This window comes from Ochotona princeps, chromosome 19, assembly GCF_030435755.1.
Source record: "Ochotona princeps isolate mOchPri1 chromosome 19, mOchPri1.hap1, whole genome shotgun sequence".
Taxonomy (NCBI): Eukaryota; Metazoa; Chordata; class Mammalia; order Lagomorpha; family Ochotonidae; genus Ochotona; species Ochotona princeps.
Genome location: NC_080850.1, coordinates 50,892,213 through 50,901,028, shown reverse-complemented (window position 1 = coordinate 50,901,028; position 8,816 = coordinate 50,892,213).

Sequence of the window (8,816 nt, the reverse complement as noted above, 5' to 3'; positions counted from 1 at the left end):
CTCTGTCTCTCCTCCTCTCTGTATATCTGACTTTGAAATAAAAAAAAAAAATCCATGAAGCCCTCTTGGCAGCCCATCGGGGAGCTGCTCCACTTGCCAAAGAACTCCCGGAGCCTGCATGTCAGGGTGCTCTTCGAGGAATGGGGGTGGCGGTAAGGTTTCCCGGGACCTGATCTGGCAAAGTACAACCCCAGTCGGCTTGTGTAACACCAGCTCCCAGAGGGCCTCTGGGGACGCAGGCGTGGGACTCCAACTCCCAGAGGGCCTCTGGGTACGTTGACGTAGGACTCAAACTCCCAGAGGGCCTCTGGGGATGCTGACGTAGGACTCCAACTCCCAGAGGGCCTCTGGGGACGCTGACGTAGGACTCCAACTCCCAGAGGGCCTCTGGGGCACGCTGACGTAGGAAGCCAGAGCCCAGAGGGCCTGTGGGCACGCTGACTTAGGACTCCAGCTCCCAGAGGGCCTGTGGGCACGCTGACGTGGTATTCCACCTCCCAGGCTTCTTTAAGTACCCTGCTATTAAAGGCACCCTGACACTTCCTATCTCACAGGCCCGCGCTGATGCTAGGCCCCAATCTACCTCCTCCCCTCCCCTCCCAGGCCTTGGTATGTGGGCTGTTCAGCATTGGAGCCCTGATCTTCCAACAACACGTGCCCCGGAATACTGTTCGGGACCCCCACACGACGCTAGGATGGCTCGGGTTGGGCTGTCTAGAGCTCAGAGGGCCTGAGCCGACCAGGGGTAGAAAGGGCAGCTTGGGGCCCGGCGCCGTAGCCTAGCGGCTAAAGTCCTCAACTTGAACGCACTGGGATCTCATATGGGCACCGGTTCTAATCCCGGCGGCGGCTCCGCTACCCATCCAGCTCCCTGCTTGTGGCCTGGGAAAGCAGTCGAGGACGGCCCAAAGCTTTGGGACCCTGCACCCTCGTGGGAGACCCAGAAGAAGTTCCAGGTTCCCGGCTTTGCATCGGCACGCACCGGCCGTTGCGGCTCCATTGGGGAGTGAATCATCAGATGGAAGATCTTCCTCTCTGTCTCTCCTCCTCTCTGTATATCTGACTTTGTAATGAAATAAATAAATCTGCTAAAAAAAAAAAAAAAAGGGCAGCTTTGCGCGCCCTCTCGTGGCCACCAGCACTCACTGCAGGACACTCATCCCAGGCTCTCCTGCCAAATCAAGGGAAGCAGCCCAGCTCCAGCTCAGAGAGGCATTCGCTCTCAAGGACACTCTTTTTAGAGCTTGCACACAAGACCCATGACCGGAAGCCCTACGCACGCCCTGGCGGTCTGCATTGACAGACAAAAGCAGTCTAGAGCCACAGCACAGCACACAGCACACAGCATGCTCCCTCGCAGGAGGCCAGCAGCTTTCTGTCTTTTCCTTCCTCCCTCTGGCCTCCCTCTGCCCCCTTTGCTTGGAAGCACACAGGAACAGAGAGGGAGAGACAGCAAGCTTTCTGGCATCTGCTGGCTCACTTCCCCAAGGACCACCACCAGAGACAGCTGTGGCTGGGTCAGGACAAGCCCAGGAACCAGGAGCTTCCTCCAGATCTCCCACAGGGGCACAGGGCCACAGGGGTACAGCGGCAAAGGGGCACAAGCCCTGGCAGCATCCTCCGCTGCTCTTCCAGAAGGATCGGCAAGCAGCTCGACTGCAGGGGAAGCACCCAGGATTCGAAGCAGTACCCATACAGGCCATCCGCCTCTCAGGCTGAGGCTTGACCCATTCAGACAATACCCCGCACCAACACACCACACAACACCACACCACACCACACCACACCACACCAACCCTTGCTGGACCCTTCAGCAGCTCCTTCACCAGGCTGCTGAAGGTGCCTGTCCCCCTGGCTTGCACAACTTATGCCGTTGCGTGCTGTGAGAGCAGCCGCTACAGACGAGGGATCCAGGCATGTTGCTACTCTACCTGTCCTGGGGAGAAGGACCTCTGTGAAAAACAGACGTCAGCTGTTGGGATGTCTTGTGGAAGGTGGCACATCAGCGGCAGCCGACGGTCCACAGCTGACCAGCAGGAGAAAGAGTCTTGAATCCAGAAGGATCCCTGGAGGAGGGTGAAGTACTCCCTGGTGAACAAGAGGGCAGCAGCATCTGGCTGGAGGCTGTGAGGCCAAATTCCTGCCTCCAAAGCACATGACGGGGATGGCTGACCCCTCAAGTGCTAGCTGGAAGTAGAAAGGGCAGCTTTGTGCACCCTGTCGTGTGCAGGCAGCACAGGCCCTGAAAGCCCTCCCTTGTGCGGGCCTTGGTGGCTCGCCGGCCATCATCAGATGTGCTGGGCAGCAGGGCTGCATGGTGCAGGGTGCTCTCCGCAGCAGCTGGGGCCTGGGACTTCCTATTGCAGATGGCTGCTCACCTCTGGTGCCTACTTCTCCATCCACCTGCTCCTGGCTTAGGAGCCCACATGCCCAAACACCACCCAGCTAGGCCGAGGAAGGCCGAGTAGTGTATCACATCACCCTAACCGCCACCCCACACATGCAAAAATACATGAAGCCGGGGCCCATCAGCGTGGCCTAGCGGCTGTTCGGCCTTGGAGCCCTGATCTTCCAACAACACGTGCCCCGGAATACTGTCCGGGACCCCCACACGACACTAGGATGGCTCGGGTTGGGCTGTCTAGAGCTCAGAAGGCCTGAGCCGACCAGGGGTAGAAAGGGCAGCTTGGGGCCCGGCGCCGTAGCCTAGCGGCTAAAGTCCTCAACTTGAACGCGCCAGGATCCCATATGGGCACCGGTTCTAATCCCGGCGGCGGCACTTCCCATCCAGCTCCCTGCTTGTGGCCTGGGAAAGCAGTCGAGGATGGCCCAAAGCTTTGGGACCCTGCACCCTCGTGGGAGACCCAGAAGAGGTTCCGGGTCCCCGGCTTTGATTCGGCACGCACCGGCCGTTGCGGATCCGTTGGGGAGTGAATCATCAGATGGAAGATCTTCCTCTCTGTCTCTCCTCCTCTCTGTATATCTGACTTTGAAATAAAAAAAAAATCCATGAAGCCCTCTTGGCAGCCCATCGGGGAGCTGCTCCACTTGCCAAAGAACTCCCAGAGCCTGCATCTCAGGGTGCTCTTCGAGGAATGGGGGTGGCGGTAAGGTTTCCCGGGACCTGATCTGGCAAAGTACAACCCCAGTCGGCTTGTGTAACACCAGCTCCCAGAGGGCCTCTGGGGACGCTGACGTAAGACTCCAACTCCCAGAGGGCCTCTGGGGACGCTGACGTAGGACTCCAACTCCCAGAGGGCCTCTGGGGCACGCTGACGTAGGAAGCCAGAGCCCAGAGGGCCTGTGGGCACGCTGACTTAGGACTCCAGCTCTCAGAGGGCCTGTGGGCACGCTGACGTGGTATTCCACCTCCCAGGCTTCTTTAAGTACCCTGCTATTAAAGGCACCCTGACACTTCCTATCTCACAGGCCCACGCTGATGCTAGGCCCCAATCTACCTCCTCCCCTCCCCTCCCAGGCCTTGGTATGTGGGCTGTTCAGCATTGGAGCCCTGATCTTCCAACAACACGTGCCCCGGAATACTGTTCGGGACCCCCACACGACGCTAGGATGGCTCGGGTTGGGCTGTCTAGAGCTCAGAGGGCCTGAGCCGACCAGGGGTAGAAAGGGCAGCTTGGGGCCCGGCGCCGTAGCCTAGCGGCTAAAGTCCTCACCTTGAACGCACTGGGATCCCATATGAGCACCAGTTCTAATCCCGGCTGCGGCTCCGCTACCCATCCAGCTCCCTGCTTGTGGCCTGGGAAAGCAGTCGAGGACGGCCCAAAGCTTTGGGACCCTGCACCCTCGTGGGAGACCCAGAAGAAGTTCCAGGTTCCCGGCTTTGGATCGGCACGCACCGGCCGTTGCGGCTCCGTTGGGGAGTGAATCATCAGATGGAAGATCTTCCTCTCTGTCTCTTCTCCTCTCTGTATATCTGACTTTGTAATGAAATAAATAAATCTGCTAAAAAAAAAAAAAAAAAAAAGGGCAGCTTTGCGTGCCCTCTCATGGCCACCAGCACTCACTGCAGGACGCTCATCCCAGGCTCTCCTGCCAAATCAAGGGAAGCAGCCCAGCTCCAGCTCAGAGAGGCATTCGCTCTCAAGGACACTCTTTTTAGAGCTTGCACACAAGACCCATGACCGGAAGCCCTACGCACGCCCTGGCGGTCTGCATTGACAGACAAAAGCAGTCTAGAGCCACAGCACAGCACACAGCACACAGCATGCTCCCTCACAGGAGGCCAGCAGCTTTCTGTCTTTTCCTTCCTCCCTCCGGCCTCCCTCTGCCCCCTTTTCTTGGAAGCACACAGGAACAGAGAGGGAGAGACAGCAAGCTTTCTGGCATCTGCTGGCTCACTTCCCCAAGGACCACCACCAGAGACAGCTGTGGCTGGGTCAGGACAAGCCCAGGAACCAGGAGCTTCCTCCAGATCTCCCACAGGGCCACAGGGCCACAGGGGTACAGCGGCAAAGGGGCACAAGAACTGGCAGCATCCTCCGCTGCTCTCCCAGGAGGATCGGCAAGCAGCTCGACTGCAGGGGAAGCACCCAGGATTCGAAGCAGTACCCATACAGGCCATCCGCCTCTCAGGCTGAGGCTTGACCCATTCGGACAATACCCCGCACCAACACACCACACCACACCACACCACACCACACCAACCCTTGCTGGACCCTTCAGCAGCTCCTTCACCAGGCTGCTGAAGGTGCCTGTCCCCCTGGCTTGCACAACTTATGCCGTTGCGTGCTGTGAGAGCAGCCACTACAGACGAGGGATCCAGGCCTGTTGCTACTCTACCTGTCCTGGGGAGAAGGACCTCTGTGAAAAACAGACGTCAGCTGTTGGGATGTCTTGTGGAAGGTGGCACATCAGCGGCAGCCGACGGTCCACAGCTGACCAGCAGGAGAAAGAGTCTTGAATCCAGAAGGATCCCTGGAGGAGGGTGAAGTACTCCCTGGTGAACAAGAGGGCAGCAGCATCTGGCTGGAGGCTGTGAGGCCAAATTCCTGCCTCCAAAGCACATGACGGGGATGGCTGACCCCTCAAGTGCTAGCTGGAGGTAGAAAGGGCAGCTTTGTGCACCCTGTCGTGTGCAGGCAGCACAGGCCCTGAAAGCCCTCCCTTGTGCGGGCCTTGGTGGCTCGCCGGCCATCATCAGATGTGCTGGGCAGCAGGGCTGCATGGTGCAGGGTGCTCTCCGCAGCAGCTGGGGCCTGGGACTTCCTATTGCAGATGGCTGCTCACCTCTGGTGCCTACTTCTCCATCCACCTGCTCCTGGCTTAGGAGCCCACATGCCCAAACACCACCCAGCTAGGCCGAGGAAGGCCGAGTAGTGTATCACATCACCCTAACCGCCACCCCACACATGCAAAAATGCATGAAGCCGGGGCCCATCAGCGTGGCCTAGCGGCTGTTCGGCCTTGGAGCCCTGATCTTCCAACAACACGTGCCCCGGAATACTGTCCGGGACCCCCACACGACGCTAGGATGGCTCGGGTTGGGCTGTCTAGAGCTCAGAAGGCCTGAGCCGACCAGGGGTAGAAAGGGCAGCTTGGGACCCGGCGCCGTAGCCTAGCGGCTAAAGTCCTCACCTTGAACGCACTGGGATCCCATATGGGCACCAGTTCTAATCCCGGCGGCGGCACTTCCCATCCAGCTCCCTGCTTGTGGCCTGGGAAAGCAGTCGAGGATGGCCCAAAGCTTTGGGACCCTGCACCCTCGTGGGAGACCCAGAAGAGGTTCCGGGTCCCCGGCTTTGGATCGGCACGCACCGGCCGTTGCGGCTCCGTTGGGGTGTGAATCATCAGATGGAAGATCTTCCTCTCTGTCTCTCCTCCTCTTTGTATATCTGACTTTGAAATAAAAAAAAAATCCATGAAGCCCTCTTGGCAGCCCATCGGGGAGCTGCTCCACTTGCCAAAGAACTCCCGGAGCCTGCATCTCAGGGTGCTCTTCGACGAATGGGGGTGGCGGTAAGGTTTCCCAGGACCTGATCTGGCAAAGTACAACCCCAGTCGGCTTGTGTAACACCAGCTCCCAGAAAGCCTCTGGGGACGCAGGCGTGGGACTCCAACTCCCAGAGGGCCTCTGGGGACGTTGACGTAGGACTCCAACTCCCAGAGGGCCTCTGGGGACGCTGACGTAGGACTCCAACTCCCAGAGGGCCTCTGGGGCACGCTGACGTAGGAAGCCAGAGCCCAGAGGGCCTGTGGGCATGCTGACTTAGGACTCCAGCTCCCAGAGGGCCTGTGGGCACGCTGACGTGGTATTCCACCTCCCAGGCTTCTTTAAGTACCCTGCTATTAAAGGCACCCTGACACTTCCTATCTCACAGGCCCGCGCTGATGCTAGGCCCCAATCTACCTCCTCCCCTCCCCTCCCAGGCCTTGGTATGTGGGCTGTTCAGCATTGGAGCCCTGATCTTCCAACAACACGTGCCCCGGAATACTGTTCGGGACCCCCACACGACGCTAGGATGGCTCGGGTTGGGCTGTCTAGAGCTCAGAGGGCCTGAGCCGACCAGGGGTAGAAAGGGCAGCTTGGGGCCCGGCGCCGTAGCCTAGCGGCTAAAGTCCTCACCTTGAACGCACTGGGATCCCATATGGGCACCAGTTCTAATCCCGGCGGCGGCTCCGCTACCCATCCAGCTCCCTGCTTGTGGCCTGGGAAAGCAGTCAAGGACGGCCCAAAGCTTTGGGACACTGCACCCTCGTGGGAGACCCAGAAGAAGTTCCAGGTTCCCGGCTTTGGATCGGCACGCACCGGCCGTTGCGGCTCCGTTGGGGAGTGAATCATCAGATGGAAGATCTTCCTCTCTGTCTCTCCTCCTCTCTGTATATCTGACTTTGAAATAAAAAAAAAATCCATGAAGCCCTCTTGGCAGCCCATCGGGGAGCTGCTCCACTTGCCAAAGAAGTCCCGGAGCCTGCATGTCAGGGTGCTCTTCGAGGAATGAGGGTGGCGGTAAGGTTTCCCGGGACCTGATCTGGCAAAGTACAACCCCAGTCGGCTTGTGTAACACCAGCTCCCAGAGGGCCTCTGGGGACGTTGACGTAGGACTCCAACTCCCAGAGGGCCTCTGGGGACGCTGACGTAGGACTCCAACTCCCAGAGGGCCTCTGGGGACGCTGACGTAGGACTCCAACTCCCAGAGGGCCTCTGGGGCACGCTGACGTAGGAAGCCAGAGCCCAGGGGGCCTGTAGGCACGCTGACTTAGGACTCCAGCTCCCAGAGGGCCTGTGGGCACGCTGACGTGGTATTCCACCTCCCAGGCTTCTTTAAGTACCCTGCTATTAAAGGCACCCTGACACTTCCTATCTCACAGGCCCGCGCTGATGCTAGGCCCCAATCTACCTCCTCCCCTCCCCTCCCAGGCCTTGGTATGTGGGCTGTTCAGCATTGGAGCCCTGATCTTCCAACAACACGTGCCCCGGAATACTGTTCGGGACCCCCACACGACGCTAGGATGGCTCGGGTTGGGCTGTCTAGAGCTCAGAGGGCCTGAGCCGACCAGGGGTAGAAAGGGCAGCTTGGGGCCCGGCGCCGTAGCCTAGCGGCTAAAGTCCTCACCTTGAACGCACTGGGATCCCATATGGGCACCGGTTCTAATCCCGGCGGCTCCACTTCCCATCCAGCTCCCTGCTTGTGGCCTGGGAAAGCAGTCGAGGATGGCCCAAAGCTTTGGGACCCTGCACCCTCGTGGGAGACCCAGAAGAAGTTCCAGGTTCCCGGCTTTGGATCGGCACGCACCGGCCGTTGCGGCTCCGTTGGGGAGTGAATCATCAGATGGAAGATCTTCCTCTCTGTCTCTCCTCCTCTCTGTATATCTGACTTTGTAATGAAATAAATAAATCTGCTAAAAAAAAAAAAAAAAAAAAAAGGCAGCTTTGCGCGCCCTCTCGTGGCCACCAGCACTCACTGCAGGACACTCATCCCAGGCTCTCCTGCCAAATCAAGGGAAGCAGCCCAGCTCCAGCTCAGAGAGGCATTCGCTCTCAAGGACACTCTTTTTAGAGCTTGCACACAAGACCCATGACCGGAAGCCCTACGCACGCCCTGGCGGTCTGCATTGACAGACAAAAGCAGTCTAGAGCCACAGCACAGCACACAGCACACAGCACACAGCATGCTCCCTCGCAGGAGGCCGGCAGCTTTCTGTCTCTTCCTTCCTCCCTCCTGCCTCCCTCTGCCCCCTTTTCTTGGAAGCACACAGGAACAGAGAGGGAGAGACAGCAAGCTTTCTGGCATCTGCTGGCTCACTTCCCCAAGGACCACCACCAGAGACAGCTGTGGCTGGGTCAGGACAAGCCCAGGAACCAGGAGCTTCCTCCAGATCTCCCACAGGGGCACAGGGCCACAGGGGTACAGCGGCAAAGGGGCACAAGCCCTGGCAGCATCCTCCGTTGCTCTCCCAGGAGGATCGGCAAGCAGCTCGACTGCAGGGGAAGCACCCAGGATTCGAAGCAGTACCCATACAGGCCATCCGCCTCTCAGGCTGAGGCTTGACCCATTCGGACAATACCCCGCACCAACACACCACACAACACCACACAACACCACACCACACCACACCAACCCTTGCTGGACCCTTCAGCAGCTCCTTCACCAGGCTGCTGAAGGTGCCTGTCCCCCTGGCTTGCACAACTTATGCCGTTGCGTGCTGTGAGAGCAGCCACTACAGACGAGGGATGCAGGCATGTTGCTACTCTACCTGTCCTGGGGAGAAGGACCTCTGTGAAAAACAGACGTCAGCTGTTGGGATGTCTTGTGGAAGGTGGCACATCAGCGGCAGCCGACAGTCCACAGCTGACC